This window comes from Drosophila montana, unplaced genomic scaffold (assembly GCF_035044405.1).
Source record: "Drosophila montana isolate Dmon_TW-CO22-7 unplaced genomic scaffold, ASM3504440v1 contig_2192_1, whole genome shotgun sequence".
Classification (NCBI taxonomy): domain Eukaryota; kingdom Metazoa; phylum Arthropoda; class Insecta; order Diptera; family Drosophilidae; genus Drosophila; species Drosophila montana.
In genome coordinates, this window is record NW_026997087.1 from 980718 (window position 1) to 993939 (window position 13222).

Consider the following 13222-nt stretch of genomic DNA (forward strand, 5'->3'; position numbering starts at 1 on the left):
ATCAAAACAGCCGAAAGTCAAAGCCAATCATCAATCAATCAATCAATCCATGCGCCCCTCCACTCGTTCATAAATCAATAAAAACGCCGTTTGGCGCCTGTCACAATTTTACAGCAACACGAAAGAGAGCGCACAGAAGGTGTCAATTCGAAGGCAACAACTACAACAACAACAACAACAACAACAATAGCAACAAGAACAACAAGCGAGAGCTTTAGAAACGACATCAACGTAATCTAAGGTATTCCCTTTTTCGCACTTGGAAACACCTGTTCAGCAATTGTTGTATTTGTTCTTCTTCTTTCAGTTCAGCTGAGGTCGGCAGACAGTGGGGCAGGTTGTGCGAAAAATGATTAGAAACGCCTGCCTGGCAACAGAATGGAATCTTCTTTAAATGCGAAGCATATACGCATAATAAATGATGTTTATTCATCAGTCGGTGCGAAAGAATTTTCGCTATTTTTTGCATGCGCCAATTGGGGTATTTTAAAATTTCATTCTGATTTAAATGATATTAAAAACTTGTTTGTTGCTATGTTATGCACATATATAATGTGAATGACAATATATATTGTGTATACCAATATAATATAAATTGCCAATATCATAATAAAATTAATTATATCCAACCAATTCAACAAGATACCTCCGCTTCGGATCCACTGTATGTCAAAAAAGGGAAATTTTTTGCTTAAACTTAACGTTCAAAATATCCTAAATTACCTTACCAGCTCTTCTTCTTTACTTTTATGTATTGCCTTCCCATTATATCCATTAATATGCGCAGGCAGACAGTTAACATAGCTGCATAGGCGTCGGCTGCGACGCCGGCGCTAAAGTTTCCAGTGCAGACATGCAACGCCCCCTCATTCATATAGCAACGGCCTGTTAAATAGCAGCACAAGCAAAAAAAGACAGCAGCACAAATGCGCAAAGATGCTAAAAATGTGCGCGTGAGACACAAAAATAAAATAGAAAAAAACCAAAAAAAAAAAAAAATCACCTCAACAACAAAAATCATTAACATTTTTTTTTTGCAGTGAAATTTGCCAATTTTTTTTATAAAAATTTGCAAAAATGAAAAGTTAACAGCACTGCGCGAGAGCGACAGCATGAATAAACATTTTGTTAAATCCATGCCATGAGCGAGAGCGCAACAGTGGGCCGGCCTATGCTCTCTCAGAGAGGCGCAAAGCATGTGGAGCTGCTAAAAAAAAATGCCACGCGCAGCAGAGTTTATTTTTAAGCAACAACAATAAGCATAACACTCTGCGCATTATAATAAAAGCAACAACAAAACAGTCGCACATTGATAGGTGATGGTTGATAGCAACAGCAACAGGAACAGCAACTACAACAACACGCAACGTCGACGTCCGTATTAAAATCAACATCAATATTTGTGGCTATTTTTAGACACACACAAAACGAACGAACGCATGACCGTTTGACTGTGTGCGTGCACATACGTGTGTGCGAGAGTGGGAGAGCGCCAACGAGCTAGGCAAGTGAGCTGGGGGTTGCGGGTAAACGTTGTCATGCGCCGGCTCAACGATCGCTGCAGCTCTAACAACAACACAAACTAACCACAAATGCAAAAAGCTCTCGCCAATGTGTATGTTGTGTGTGTGTGTGTGTGTGTGTAACTAGACTTGCGCTTGTGTTGGTGCTTGGCGACGAGACGCTTTACAGACGACGCGACGTCAAAGGCGTGTGCTGTAATCAGCGCTGCCTAAGAGAGCTTTGTTGTTGTTGTTATCGTTGTTTTTGGCTATGCGCTGCTGCAGTGCAAGGCAAGAAGCAGCATGGCGAAGAGAAACAGCAAGGAGAGCATTTCATTAAGCCGCACTTCAAACACTCTAACAAGCTTGTTTTAATTAACATATATAAGTTAAAGGTAAATTTTATTCATTTATTTTGGAGTATAATTTGATTAATTAATTAAGGAATATTTTCAATATCCAAATTTCTTAATAGGTGTCGAGTTCTTTTTAAATTTTTAAAGAGCATCTAAATTCGTAAATATTTAATTTAATTTTCATTATTTGTTTTTCTCTAATTACTTTTGGAGCCGTATTTGCTTTCGTTTCGAGCTTGTTATTGTAAAATATTGCATGCCCAGTGAATAGGTGAATAAGTGTCTACATAGTCGGCGTCGACGTCATCAATTAGAAAGTTGTTTGCTTAGCTCACCCCCCCCCCCCCCCTTAGCAGAGCCCCGCTCTCCCACAAAAAACCCACCTAGTTGTGGGGCGAAATTTAAGCCGTGTTTGGGATTAGGCCATGCATCAAATTTCATTGAAGGTCAAACTGCGTTTTACATTTTGGTTTGCGTAAAAAAGCCAACGACGTATTTACAGTTTTCGCATTGGGTTTCCCACTAGCCGGGAGGTGTATACTATATAGGGTATATGCGCGGCATATATTTAATATATTGGCGTTTGCAAGTGCGCATAAAGCGCAGCTCATTTGGCGTCTTACACAACTATGTACTTAAGGGTTTTCGGGGGTGCTGAGGTGTAAAAGCGGGGGTAAAAGAAAAACTAGAAATATTGCGTTTAAGGAAATAAACGTGGCAAGTGGTTTTTTACGGATAGCCAACGATAAAATACTCTACCAGAGATACGGATTTGCAGATAAGTAAGGAGAATTGTGAAGCTCGGGATTTGGTGAAAATTTTAGAAAAATGCAATTTCCAAGCTTTCTTTATGAACGTGGCAAGTGTTTTTTTACAGATAGCTTGGGCATGCCGAAGATTTAATACTCTCTCGGAGATATTGCTTGTGGATTGGTGAGATTTGTGAAGATCTTAATTGCTGCGATTGATCGAAATATAAAAAAAAAAACAATTTCCAAGCTTTCTTCCCATAGAACTATATGATATAGGGACCCGATCCGTCAAGTTCTCCAACAGAAAGACGAAACAAAGCAACTTTTTCCTATTACTTCTTCCATTCTTCCCCCCCATAAAGACGGCATATATAGAACTTTGGGCATATCAGGTTTTGATAAAGCTTTAATCACCTGAAGGGTGCTCCGTCATGTTTGTGGCATGCGTTCCACTGTGCAAACACTTTCACACGCATCATTTATTCTCGCTAAAAAACGCTGATGTAACTGTTCGTGACGTTTTCCAGCTCTACGTAGAGCTCCGAAAGTCGTGATAATAACAGCAACATTATCAGATAATATTTTTAAAAGCAAAAAAAAAAAAAAGAATTGCTGCTGATTGCAGAATATTTCGAGCGAACAAAAAGACTCAAGTGAAAGTTAATTTGTCAGTTTCTATATATGCACATATACACACACACACATATATATATGTATATATGTGTGTATGTATAGATAATAGCACATATAAAGATTGTTGCTTCTTATCAAGCATCTGGCTCATCCATAAACTAACTTGCGAACGTGGCAAAGTCGAAAAATGTGCCAAAGAGCAATGTTTATGCGGACAGCGATATTGTGATAATAGATTTTTTATATAAAAATATCCATTTCTTGGTTTAGTATTATTCATAACGTTAGTTAAGATAATGACAAACTTGAACAGCGACAATGTTTATGCGCACTTTGTGTACGTGATAATAGATTTTACCTAGATAAGGTTTTATAATAAGAATAAATGGATTTCTTGCTGAGCAAAGATCTCATTTAGGGGCTTGAAAATGGCTAACTGAGAAAATCAAGTTTCAAAATTTATGAAAAAATAAATATTATCGAAAATGTATCTGACATTTAAACATTTCTACAACTATTTTTAATATCTTGTTTTAAAATTATTTTAGTGCAACATTTATGGAAAAAAGAAAGATTGCTAGAAGAAAAGTTATCTAGGAATGTATATTTATATGATAATCCATGATCAATTGATTATATAAGACGCGTTCAAAGTAAACTAATTAAATGTTTTTGTAGTCCATGAAATTGTTTACGTGATGACAACTAAATCCTATAAAAATAGTTTTATAAAGTCTAGACTTTAAGATGGTTTGTTTAATCCAGCGAAAGCTTAAAGATAAAGCACGGATTACTCTGCAAATTTCTGCTTCTTTTCGATTGCATGAAAAGGCAACTGCATAAACATCTGTTTTTAGCTGAAATTTACAATTAAACGGCAATTGCCACATGTTTTTATTTTATATTTATTTCTGGTGACTTCCTCCACGTTTTTCTCTGACGTTAATTTGCTCAGCATTTAGCTGTAAACCCCTACCCCCCCCCCCCCCCCTCGCTTAGCTCTATTGGCACAGCTGTTTTTTGTGTGTGGTTCAAAACGAATATTTCTTGAAAATGCCTTTTTCTGATTTCAATTTGGTTCAAGCAAATAGATATACACACTACTACAGATAATTTGGACAAACAAGTGGATCGGGGCCCCGCGATAAGAGAAATCCCCAAAAACAAGTCCAATGATAAAGAAAAGAATGAACTTCCGTTCAACAATTTTCAAGTTGCTTTTCCCACATTTTCCTACACTAATGGAATTTTCGGGAGCAATCGGAATTCTTTGGTTTTTAGTAGGTCAAAGCTAGACCAAAAATCAAAACAAATGAATCGCATTTTGACAGCTCGGCGAAAACAGAAGAAGGAAGTCAAGGCACTTTTTGGCAGTTGAAATGTTTACGACCTTGCCTCAGATAATACTCTACATAATATATATATATATATATATATTAATTTTTTGCCAATGAAATAAGTCACCAGCTTCCAAAAAAGCGAAATTGCGGTATTTAGCTGACAATAAATAATATTTATTCTTTTGAAAAGAATAAAAATAACATCAATTTTTAATTTTCAAAGGAAATTTCCAATCTAGCAAAAATAATTGTTGTTTATGAGACTGATTAGAGAATATTTTGATATAATTTGATATTAAAGAGAAAAATAGAGAATAAAATATAATCTTTTAATTTGTTTTTGGCATATAATATAGTGTAATTATGAATCATTTGAAATTATTTTTATTTTTTTTTAAATATTCTTTAAAAACTTGAGACAACAAAACTTGTGTCTGAGATTCGATCCAGCATCCTGATTTTTCAATAGATAAACTTATAATAAAATCTAAAGATTCTCCTTGCTTTTTTTATACTCTTGTGGAGGGAATTGTAACATTGTTATGAGATGTGTAACGCATAGAAGGGGATATCTACGACGCCATAGAGTATATATATTCTAGATCAACAGCCGAGTTGATAAAGACTTATCATTTCTTCCGTCTGTCCGTCTGTCCATATTTCATATATTTCACTTTGCACCCTAAATATATATCTAAAATCTTATCAACATCGGATAACTACATCATATACCTGCCATAGGAATGATTGGTTGAAAATTAAGAACTTCAATGAACAACTTTCTTTCAACAGATCTTAACCAAACGCGGATATTGCTGTCAAACTAAGCTGCTTACATATGAGAGCGAGATCATACGGATATCAATAGATCGCTTTAGTATATTATATAGCTCTATAGTAAGAATCGCTCGCAGTAGAACTTATTCTATTGCAAGATATTCGTCTTTCAAGTTATGTGCCTCATATATATGTATGTATCCCCATTTATATATCCCAAATCAGCTGCGAATTTACTTAATCCTCAACCATTTTTAATGTGTTAATATGATTTTTCCATAAATCCCTACTTTCTCGTTTAGCATTAAGTATTATCCCCGTGAATGTTCAAAATTTCCAAAAACTTATTCCTAAAATGCGTCACCTGATGATTATTAAATTGGAGACGACTTTTGTTGGAAGCCGATGCTCGTGCCATTGGTAATGCGAGCGTATCGGAACGGACAGGTGTCAAGAATTTCGCCGGATTCCCGTTTCCTCTCCCCTCTCCCTCTCCCATTCCCTCTCCCGCTCCCATTCTGGTTTTCTGTTTCTCTGCTTAAGGTAACCCCGCCCCGCTCGACAGCCAGATGTTGTCAGAGCCAAATGACTTTGACATAGATATATAAACGACGACGACGCGTTGCGAATTGGGTTCGCATTGGATTTCACTCGATTTGAATGTTATATGTTATTATGTATATATAACATATATTATATATATTATTTGTCATTATTTATATATGCCTTTTCTTTCTACTTCCCTTTCACAGTCCGGAAGTGTGTTTGGAATGCGGCTTCTTTCTCCCAAATTACGCGCAAAGTCGGTCAATGCCACGCGCCTAACCCGAAACAGCCCCCCCCCCCCTCCTCCCCCCTCCACACTTGACATATGACTACTACTATATTTTTTTGGCTGCCTCGCCTTGAACACGAGTTACCCCCTCTCCTCCTCCCCCTCTCTATGCTGTCCATTTGCTGAGGTAATCAATTTTCATGCCCTGGGCTTAAAACTGGCCGCAATCGCAGCCTTATCACATGACGCATGTGAAGTTCTGCCCCCCCTCTCCCTCTCACTCTCTCTCTCTATCCTCTCCCTCTCCCTCTCCTTCTCTTTCGCTTAGCTGCTCGCTTCGTTTGGGTCGTTGACTTTGGGGCTGCTGCTGCTGCTCGCGGATCGTTGCGTTCCATTGCAGTAAATCTGTCGATGGTCCCCGGAACCTACGTAGTATATATATATGGGTGCGTATATATCACTCATCCGAACGATCTTTCAATATACAATTACTCAAGTGTGCGTGCGTGTGTGTGTGTGCGTGTGTGTTCGGCACATATGAAATATGCATATGCAATGTGTTTGGCTTTACGTTTCATATGTTTTTTTTTTGTTATAAATTAAAAATGCGGAAAAGGTCGCAAAAACTCATAAATGAAATGTGCAGAGAAAGAAGAAAGCGACAGAGAGAGAGGGAGAGAGGGAGAGAGAGAGAGAGGGGGGGGAGCTGTTTATTGAAGACGCGTGTTAGACATTCCAAAATGTTTATTACGTATACGCAGCGTCTGGCCAGCGGCTACTGCGACAATTCCGCAACTGTTTTTGACATAAAACAAAATAACTTTTGTCTATTATTGTGTACCCTGTAGTCGAAAAAACTGTCTAAGGTGGGCATATAGTTTTGGGCATATGTATGTAACAGTCGGAAGGGAACTTCATCTGCAATTCTCATATAATATATTTATTCGTGAGTCCATAAAGATTTCCATCCTTGAGTCAAAAGTAAGGACAGACTTACAGCCTGGCATATAAATATTTATATCCCAAATAAATATCTACTTTATTTCTTGGCATAGACAAGCTAAGCGATTCTTCCAATATTGATTCAATTTGTCATATCTCGAGAACTTTATAAGCTAGAGTTACAAAATTTGGTATGTAGGTTCTCGAAATATCCCCACAGCCCTAGAATATTTCATTTTGTAAATAACCTTTCCCAGTTCAGTCCGAATTCGTAATTTTATAGCTAGAACCTCCATTCTTGGTATATGCACACATTTGAAAGTCTTTGAAGGTCTTAAGGAAACATTTTAGTTATACAAGAATGAATTCTCGAGAGACGGCAGCTCGGCACTCGCTACAGGGTATGTCCACTTCGTTCCTTTTTGATTAAAGCACTCTTTCGTAGTTTTTGTTATTTTTTCGGTTTGTGTCTGTTTTCTTCATATTAATCGGCAAATTATGTGTAGTTCTTTTATACGATGTCTGCGTCTGCTGTGTGTTTTATTCGCTAATTTAAATGACAGCTCAATGAGCTCAGCCACAAGGGCGATGACAACAGAGTCGCCGAGTCGCCGGTCGCTGGTCGCTCGGATGACCATTGCCCAGCGGATGGATGATGAAATGTGCTTGGTCATATACACACACATATATATATATAGATATATTCGCAATTATTTAAAGAATAGGGGTGAGGCACACACACACAACAGAGCAAGGGTTTCAATTAATCCATGAGTCGGGAATGGATTTTAAAATGCACTATAGTTGCGGAAAATTAATCAACCTTAATGAAGAATCATCTGGGAATAGTCAGCCAGGGCTACGGACAGCTTAGACAGAATAGATATATATCAGATATCCAGAGAGATATATTTCAAATAGTTCTAAATAGTTCTCCAGCAAATAGCCGAAAGATCTTTGAACAGATGAAATCAGGATCTTTCCTATACACCTGAACTCTTAAATAAATAAAGAACTAATTCAATTTCTTTAATGCGTAACTTTATATTGCATTAAATGAATAATACTTCAACTGGGAATTCCAAATAGTTCTCCAGCAAATAGCCGAAAGATCTTTAAACAGATGAAATCAAGATAAATTTGAAATACAGATTCTCTTTTATTCACATGAACTCTTAAATAAATAAAGAACTAGTTAAATTTCTTTTATGCGTAACTTTATATTGCGTCCAGACAGTTAATTAAGGCGAATCGGGTTTTATGCGAGCTATTAGCAGTTCCTTGGAAAAGTCGCCCCCCTTTTATTTTCCTCCCACAGACAACAAAACAGCTCGGCTATCAATTTACCCATTTTGTTATCCAATTGTTCGCTTTAATAATACAACCAGCTTCAACTGAATCTGGCGAGTGCTCAGCTATTATATAAAGTAAACATTTTCCATTCATTTCAAGCGAAGTTCCCCCCTGTTCTCTCATGCTCCCACAACAAGTGCCATTGAGAAAGACTTTCCTTTTCATTAGACATGCGAGGGGGGGGTTAAGGGAGGGGGGAGGAGTTGCCGTTCAGGTTAAGATCTCGGTTCGCACTGACCACAAGAAAAAGCCGTCACTCAGTCAGTGTCCACTTGGCTGGACCGACTGCAGCATAGCGTCTGCACTTGCTGCCACACGACTTGCTCAGCTCTCGACCTCTTCACCTACCCCCCCCCCCCTCCCCCTCCACCGTGCACCTGCAACAACTTGTGCGCCCTTGCCACATTGCATCAATCAGAGTCGACAGCACTTGGACAAATTGTCTGTCCGTCCGCATTGGAGGCAACTTTTCGAGCCAGAAGAAAAGCAGAAAAAATATGTAAAATACATAACAGCCAACAGTTTATCAAGTGGACACCATTTGTATACCCTGTATAAATCGAAATTAGTGGGGCATATATAGACTGGAGTGAGCGTTTGTTACAGTCAAAGGGAAGTGTATTCCTTTGAATGTTCCCCTTGATCTAAATAATCGTTAAAGAACTCTCTCTAAAACTGTGAAATCGGGTATATGGGGATATATATACAGAATCTTTCGGTTAATTAATATTAATTAATATTTAAGAAGCATATCAAATATGCTATTCAAAATTCCCCAATATCAATCAATACAAAATTTCGTGTATCGATATTTTGGTATTTTTTAAATAAGTCGTGTATTTATCGAAATATCTTAAATGTATTAAAACATATATAAGAGAACTTAAGCTAGAAGATATATTCTATAATATATCTGAACTTTCTGAGGTATATTAAAAAAAAAAGCATCTATTCGCATTTTGAAAAAATCTTTAGATCGAGAGACCTAATTTTTAATATGTACATACATCATAATCAATATGAAGCTATACTTAAAATGGAAGAACAAATAATCTATCTGATGTTTTCCTTATAACAAAGTCGGAAAAAATAATGTCTTTGTTGACTTCTTTATAGCAAAGTCCTATTTATTCTTATATTTATATATTAAATATATATAATTTTATATATTTTTATTTGTAGAAAAAATAGATTTCTCAGACATAAAAGCTTTACCAAATAAAAGACATTATACCCTTTTTACCTAATTTCAATGGGTAACATCTCTTAAGTCAAAGTGTTTCAAATTTTCTATCTTTTTACTGCTTGGGTTTAAAATCTGTATATAGGGTATCTGGCAGTCGACCCTAGAACACTCTACACTTTTTCCTCGCACTTTGCAGCTGTTGATGAACAAGGCAAAAGCTGTTGCTAAGCCGGACAGAGGAGCTGAGACAGCAGGAGAGTGAGGGAGAGAGACTGAGTGAGAGAGAGAGAGAGAGAGAGAGAGAGAGAGAGAGAGAGAGAGGGAGACAGACAACTTGCCGCATTACTCATACGCCGCGTGGTCGGGCAGGGCGTCTGCTGCTGCTGCTGCTGCGGCTGCGGCTGTCTTTTAATACCCAGCCACATAATTCAAAGTAATTTGCGAGCCGCTTTGCATTTACATTTGCCAGTTGCATTTGTGGCTTTGACGTGCCACTCTAGGCAGGCGCTGAAGACGGGCGACTCACGACTGCCTGCCACATATCGGAGATATATATACATAGATATATACATATATGCTGTGTGGCGCAGGCCTTGACTTTGCCGCTTTTCATATTAAACTTGGCACTTGCTCAGCTGCTTTTTCCCATTTGCAGTTGATCAATCAATTTATCAGGCACTAATACACCAGCAATGAGTCATCACACACACACACACACTCACACACGCACAACAAATTAGTCATCGCATAACTGTTTGGCCAGCCAGGCTCATGACACAACTGTCGCCAACAACAAAAACAACAACAACAATAAACTAAAACCATGAGCAGAAATTTTAAATTACTTTCGCAAAAGTCATGAATATTAAATACCCTATAAAAAAGCCATACAACATTCCTTTTCATTAGTTAAATCAGCATAAAAATGTTTAATAAAATATATTTAACTAATTTTTGATCAGGTTTTTGGAACCAGTTCTTTTATATATTTATATCTAGACTTCACAAAGCAAATTGAACAAATTTAATGTAAAAGCCGTTGTTATACATTTTCGAGCTGGTTCAAAAACTGCTTCACTACTGTTAAGCCCATATTGAACTAGTTCAAATTCAGTTCCGAACTAGTTAAACTACCTCATCACTGAATCAACTTTCCTATAGCCAGTTCAGAGAAACAAAGCTGCTTTTAAGTTAAGTTTGAATTAGTTCGTTTTTATTAATTGGAGAACGAATTCATTTATTTGTTCTCGAACTGGTTCACGTTATTTTCTTTGAATGAAGAACAACTTCAAGGAATTTTATTAATTTGCTAAATTCAAAAAGACACTTGCAAGTTTTTGTAATTACTTTCAACTAGTTCTTAAGCATTGTAGACTAGCTCTATTTTTAGATTTGTTTTTGAACTGGTTTACGTTATTTCTGTTGATTGATGAACCTCTTCAGAGAACTTAATGTATTAAATAAGTATATTTACAGACTTGAAAAAGGCCATTAAAAGACTTTGGAACTAGTTCTTAGACATTGTAAACTATCGCTTCTTTTAAAATCAACTTTTGAACTAGTTCATGATATTTTTTGCGGATTGATGAACCAATTCAGCGAACTATATTTCTTTTTCAAATATATTGACAGACATGAAAATGCTTTTAAGTGACTTTTAAACTAGTTCATAGACATAAATTCGTTTTTGAACTGGTTCACGTTATTTCTTTTGACTGATGAACCAATTCTGCGAATTAATTACAGACATGCAAATGCTTTTAAATAACTTTTGAACTAGTTTATTTAATCCGGAACCAGTTCACAAGACCCACGCTAAAGTAAAAGTACTTTCAGCTTTCGAGTGCAGCTCTCGCAGACAATTGAGCAAAATTTGTGCGCTTTTAAGTGCGCTTAATTGGAGCGACCTTTTGTGTCACGCCCTTGTAGTTGTTGTGTGGAACGGGTGGACCACGCCCCCCCCCCTCCCCTGCCCCTTATCCAATATATTTAACGTGTGTGGGTATGTACCCCCCTCCTGCTAGCTAGTCGTCCGCCCACACACGAACATTTCTCAGCTAATTTCATTGATGAATTTTTATTAAATAAATTATTATAATGAGGCATACGCCTCTGGGGGCCGCCTTTGGGCATGTTGCAAGTCAACGAACGCGCAAAGAGAATGGCAAGAAGAGGCAGCAGAAGGAGAAGAAGAAGAAATAACAAATACACAACAAAGCGCAAAAATTTGGCACACAATTGGTGCGGGGCAAAAAGAAATGGGGACACCAAAAAAATGTGGCGCGTGTTCGCACTTTGCTGGAGACCTCCGCTTCCCTTCCCCCTCTTCCCGCACGAGCCGCACCCAGAATTAAGAAAATCTGGATAGTATTAGGGGGAGAGGGGGACGGAGCACTTATTCTATATAAGAAATTATTTATCAACAGCAAAGCCGAAACTTGTTCAAACAAATGTGTCCAAAAATAGTCCGAAAAAAAACGAAAAGAAAAATTAGATATGTCCACAAATCTGAGCTCTAGCCGGGGGCTCTATTAATAGTCCAGGCCCAACCTAATTGATAATCAAAAACAAAAAGAAAAGTAAAGTAGACAGCCCGGCAATGTTTGCCGGCCCGAGCAAATGTTTGGCTAGCTCAAATAGTCGCCGATAAGGCGGAACCTCCGAAGCGGTATCAGCGGAGGCCTTAGACAAAGCCCCGAGCTGGGGCTAGAAAACTGTGAATGAAGCGAACTTGTGAATGGACGGAAAGTTATTGAATGAACGAGAAGATGTTGTTCTAGATTATCATCAACTATAAGCTTATATATACATATAGAGATTTTAATAGAAATTGAGTCGTAATTATTTTGAATATATATATTAAATGTTTTCATCTTTTGATTGCATATTTCAGCAAGTTAAATATAGTTATCGATTAATTATCGATTAGCATATTACATGAGCCACATATTTTAATTGAAATTTACTTTTATTACTTTCAAAATATATCAATATTCTGCCCCGCAAGCCAATTTTATCTATTCTTCCAATTGATAAAAGAACAAAACCTATCGATATAATTTCCATTTCGATACTTTTAGCAAGTACGTTAAATTTATATCTAATCAAATTTATATACATTTTTATTAGAAATTTAGTCGTAATTATTTGCACATGTTTTGATCTTCTGCTTGATAAGTTTATATTCATATTTCATAGTTCTCAACGACTGGCGAGATTAAACTTAATTTCAGCACTATCGTAAGATTAATAAAATTATCGATTAATTATCGATTAGCATATCAAAAGCCCCATACATTTTAACCGAAATTAATTTCTATTAATGCATATTCATTCAAAATAGGCCCACATTTAGCTATTTTTACATTTATGGAAAAAAAAACACCTATCGATATTTTTTGCCTTTCGATACTTTCAGTAGTTACTTGAGATTTAAATCTAATCAAATTAACGGAAATATTTAATTTCCCATATATTTCTAAATAAGAAAAATCTATCAAAACTTTCAACCATAAATGCTTTCATTATTTTGTAATGTATAGAGTTTTTTTTTTTGGACAATCTTAAACAAAAGTAATTAATTAATTTGTAGTCGTTAAGTCTTAT

The 13222-nt window shown here is 36.7% G+C and overlaps 1 protein-coding gene across 1 annotated transcript in view; it reads right to left on the reverse strand.

Moving 5' to 3' along the window:
* The window catches only part of bun (bunched), a 149346-nt gene that overhangs the window by 121876 nt on the left and 14248 nt on the right, over window positions 1-13222 (reverse strand). The gene's annotated exons all lie outside the window — the stretch shown is intronic.